Source organism: Quercus lobata, chromosome 5, assembly GCF_001633185.2.
Source record: "Quercus lobata isolate SW786 chromosome 5, ValleyOak3.0 Primary Assembly, whole genome shotgun sequence".
NCBI classification, from domain to species: Eukaryota; Viridiplantae; Streptophyta; class Magnoliopsida; order Fagales; family Fagaceae; genus Quercus; species Quercus lobata.
In genome coordinates, this window is record NC_044908.1 from 12,472,216 (window position 1) to 12,477,526 (window position 5,311).

Sequence of the window (5,311 nt, forward strand, 5' to 3'; positions counted from 1 at the left end):
AGTGGCTAAAAACAATAAAAAAAATAAGAAGAAAATAAGTGGTCCAATTTTTTTTTTTTTAAATGAGTAATTTTTTAGATCAAATTTTTTATTGTAAATGTCTAATGCATAAAATACTTGGTTCGGCTATATATGACAGTCCTGTTTCCTTAGCATTTTTTTTTTCAGTAAATTGTTGTTTTTGCGAAACATCGTGACCTTGGAGATATTAGTCCCACTAGAATGGATAGAGTCATGTTATTTTCCTCTCAAAATGCGTGATTCAGCTGATGATATTTGAGCCCCTTGGATTATATGAAATCACAAATTATTATAATAAATCAAAAAAGGTTTTGAACATATTGAAGGCATATGAGCATATCAACACCGTAATTTAAATCAACTCATATAATCAATTACAAACATGTTTTCATTCATTCACAATCAAAGGTTCAAGGCTACACTACTTCAGTTTTAAAGGTTATACTTGCATGCATATATAGTTAATTTTAAGAACATGCTCAAACGTCCTTTGGATCGAGTTCACAAGCAGCACCTCTTCCCTTTGAAAGTTCTCTTTAAATCTCCTTTTAGGTCTTTAGAAATTTTGGCAGAATAATGATAGATTTTTTATGATTTGATTATTGGAAGTGAAGATGAATTTAGAGCTACTAGAGCTATATATAAATTTCATTTTTGTTGAGGAAGTAAAAGTGTCACGATTGATATAAAGGATAGACAATGATCTAATGGCTCTATCTTAATAGCTTTCTCAAATCTTAACTATGTTGAGTGTCCTTTGGAAGTGAGCATGAAATCCATGACATCCTCCAAAATTTGAAATGCCACTACCACCACCATCCCATTAAGTTTAGCTCCTTCCATGTGTTATGCGTCTCGAGTCTTGACTAGTCATTGATAGGGTGGGTGGCGCTCGCGACTTCGAATACATATTCACAACAAATGGTAACGCTGTAATGCATTATTTCCACATTTTTTATTATACATGCATGTGTGGCTGTAATGAATCCAGCGAAAAACATCTCAAGAAAAGATTAGAAATAGATATTAAAAAGTCGATACATTACTCAACGCGCGTTTGTAGTCCAACGGTTAGGATAATTGCCTTCCAAGCAATAGACCCGGGTTCGACTCCCGGCAGACGCATTTATTTTGTTTTTGCACTTTTTTTTTTTATAATTTTTTTATAATATATATTTTTTTGAGAATCAAAATACTATATTGTTACCTTTTTATTTATTTTTAAAGATAGAAATATTATCTTGATTAGTAATATGAAACAATATCAATAATGCCAATTAATATCCAGAAAAAGGGACCACTAGTATTTATTTGAGTGTCACCTTCCTTCTTTTTATCTTTCTCCCAGTCAACCCATTGCAATCTTTCATCCATCCAAAATCTCATAAAAAGTTCCTTATCATAGCCTACAATTGTTCATTACAATAAAGCATCCATAAAAAGAAAAAAAAAAAAGGAGAAAAAAAAAAAAAAGAAAGAAGTTTCTGGTAAGCCCCTGTGGCTGTCCTGTCTACTCAGAAACATCCCATTTAAAATGCCATAGCCTATAGCATCATCAGGGCGGTGCAAATGGAGATATGTTTGATCAATAAATAATGAAACTGTGCAAACCATGGATATTGAAATTCCTCTCTCGGGGCTTTGCTGAAAATGACTATGTCATGACTCCTGACTTGTACGACATCATATGCAGACATATATCTGGGCTTTATGTGTGTGTATACATATGACTTGTGCTCATGTGGAAGCTTATTATAATCCACTTCTGAACCGGTTCCAAATTAGAATCTGGAAAGTTATAGTCAATCAATATAAAATGAAGAGTCAATTTTTTTTTTTTGGTTGTGTGTGTGTGTGTGTGTGAAGAGTGTTGGACCTTTTGGTAACCAAAATAAATAACAAGAAAACTAGCAAGATATTTCAGTTTCGTCCAACGAAAGAAGAGAAATTTAAATTAATGACTCCTTGGATTATGAGGGTTTTTTTTTTTTTTGGTAGTTTATTTCTTATGTACAATCTTTTAAGTGTTATTTTTTTTCTATAATAAAGTACTTTCACCCACTTTTAGTTAGAGAGTGTGCATGGGTCGAATTGGACAGGTGGAGAACAATATTTTTAACCAACTTGCCAATGACAAGTTGGAAAAATTCCAATTTGCTGCCAACCCACCAATCTATAAATCCGGTGGGTCAGTTGAAAATCTTAACGGTTTCAACTTGGTGGGTTGAGTGGGTTGGGCGGGTTGCCAATTCAATAGACTAGATGAAATTATTTAAATTAAATTAGATAATTGTTTACTCTCAAATAAATAAATAAAAAAGGAAAGAAAATTTTGCAATTTTTATTAAAAATAATTACAAATACTACATAATTTTTATTAGAATGATTGAAATTTTATCACATTAAAATGAAAAACATTTCAGAATGTAAAATTAGAGGTGTACATAGAGTAAGAATGACAACTAATTTTAGAGTGAGCCATTGGAGTCTATTTAGGGAAGAGAAATGTGAAAAAGAAAAAGAAAAAGATAAGAGAAATCAAATGGGTGCGTATGTAAGATAGAGTTTTGTGACATGAAAAAGTGTGTGTGTATATATAGGCGGGTGGGTCAGGTTGTGATGGGTAAGAAATATCTCAACTTGCTATTCGATCCAACCCGCTAAATTATCTATCTAGCCCACCCAACCCGATCCACCTCACTTAATGGACTCGCATGGGTTGGGTTAGGTTGGACAGGTTGGCGAGTCAAGCAGTTTTTTTTGCACAACCCTACTCTTAGTAAATAAGAATATATATATATATATATATCTATTTAATCTCGTGTATCCCTCAATATTATCTATTTATATACACTGATGACTTATTTCTATGGTTTTAAAAATTGAAATGGTCAAAAAATTGGAAAAGAAAATGGTTCTCGGTTTTTATTGATTCTTGACTGATTTTTTGCCAATTTTTCCTGGTTTTGACATGATCGATTCCAAGTTTGGTTCTTGATTGAACCGATTAGTCCGATTTGGTTTCTAAAACAATGCTTGTTAATTTCCGTCCCAATTTGTTAGTCCTCCATTCTATTTTAAGATGTCTCAAAATGAAGTCCTCTTTGAAAAATCATTAAATAGAATTTCAATATTATCATTTATTTTATTTAAAAAGTCAATACCATTCTTTATGTAGAGTTTAAATTTATGAAGGTAAGTTTTATAAACTTTTTGTTTTAATTGACAAACAAGAGATCAGATGATATTCTTTTAAAAAGTTGAAATTTATAAAGAGTACTAATAATTTGGGATGAATGGAGCACCTTTCTCTTTAAAAAAAAAAATCTATAATTTCCTCTCTTTGTCATTGCACTGCCGTTTTCTTTTTCTAAGCATTCACATCACATGCGAAGTAGTTAATTATTTAGAAAGCATTTCTTCAATTTGTTAAGCTCTAGTTGACCTGCTAAAGGCAGCATAAACCACTAAAGTTCTAGTAATTTCAAACTAGACAAACCTTATTCTTTGCTGTATTTTGACAACCACTAACACAATTTGCTAGTGAGGAGAGTGAGAAAGGGACAGGCAAGCCATTTAGATTTTAGAGTCTAATAATAAGATTTGTTAATAAAGCCAAATAGGTTAATGGGTATGCATTAACTTTTTGATTACCTCAATTATTTTATCTTTCCACTTGATGCATTGAGGAGCAAAAAACATTGGCGTTTAATGGCTTGAAGAGTTAAGAGAAAGAGGGAATGGGGACAAAAGTAATGTTGGCCGAACCATTTTAGAGAGTAGGCTAAAAACATGTTCATAAATAGTTAGGTATTTATTTTTAGAACATACCCACCAAAGGCCCAAAACCATAAATATAATAAAACACCGACACATAACAGAGAGTTGTATCTAGTGAGTGATTGCCCATGCTTGAGGGTCACTGTCACAGTACCATTGTCATTTTGTAAAGAAAAAGATGGTGTCCAACGCTGTATTCCAAAACACCTACCAAATCTTTTAGGGACTTGTCGCTTGTGGGGGCAATTTCTACAGCCTTGAATTTGTATCAGGTAATTATGCATGATTTACTACATACTAAAAATGTAAATATGTAAAATGTGAGAGATAATGAATGATAGTTTAGAATGTAAATATGAGAAAGACAATAGATTGTAGTTACTTAAGGAAAAAAGAGAGAGAAAATAAATGATACATTTTTATTAGTACCAGGAGCGAGTGAGGATGATACTTATTTAATTAAAAATGACAAAATACCCTGCCTAAACCTGTGCCAAATAGGTCTTAGGAGTGAGTGAGGATGAGACACCTCTAATCTGACCTTATTTTATTGCCATTATTAACCTCAAAGTTACTGATTATAACATCACACATTCAGTAATGGCCAAAGTTGTTAATTAATTAATTACTTAATAAAACTAACTATTTTTCTCTAGTAAAATTGCATGATCAAGATCAAACTTTTTCCCTCTTTTGATCAGAAGTCAGAATTGAGACCAAGCTACAACACATGACCTGCATTTTGGATACCCTTTCTATTTCATGAGGGGTGATATTAGAGTTAAAACGAAATAATTCCAAGTCATATAATTGCATTAAATGATCAAATATTCCAAACAGTGCACTCGTAGTCATGCAGGTTGATCACGGTATTCACGTGGGGCATTGCAGACATTAAAACAAAACTTCTATTTTGCTTATCTTAATATTAATTGCAACTTAATGACATTTAAAAGAGATTTTCCAAAATTATCTCAAATCAGAAGACTAACGATTAGGCCACCTAACAGGGTAGTCTAAGCAGAATTTGATTCTAGTCTTCTAGATCACTTGTACAACACTATCAATTAGGCTAATAGACACCCACACAAAGAACTTTTAGATTATCAACTTAATTAAACTTGATCCTTTAATCTTTCAAAAAAGTAGTACAATTCCAATTGGATCACTAGTCTCCAATCCATTGGTCACTTATGTTATGATTGCAAGTTTGACGTAAATGTGAAGGAATCTATTAAGCCTTATATACCCAAACTTCAATTTGTATTTTCAAACATTAAACTACTCTATCAAATCCATAACCAAAATTCTTTGATAGAATCATTGCCTCAATCAACTGAGGAAAAGTCAAGAATTCACGTATTAAACTAATGCAAAGTATTTCACACTTTCATCAGTCTCTCAGTAGTTGGTAAACAATAAAAGTAACAATGTCTGAATGAAACAAAAAAAGTAACAATGTCTGAATGAAACATTCTCTCTCAGTCTCTCTCTCTCTCTCTCTCCCATA

The 5,311-nt window shown here is 32.1% G+C and overlaps 1 non-coding gene across 1 annotated transcript; it reads left to right on the forward strand.

Moving 5' to 3' along the window:
• The first annotated feature begins 1,074 nt into the window (after window positions 1-1,074).
• TRNAG-UCC lies at window positions 1,075-1,146 on the forward strand. The gene has a single exon. It is a non-coding gene; the product is annotated as a tRNA-Gly (tRNA).
• The last annotated feature ends 4,165 nt before the right edge of the window (window positions 1,147-5,311 follow it).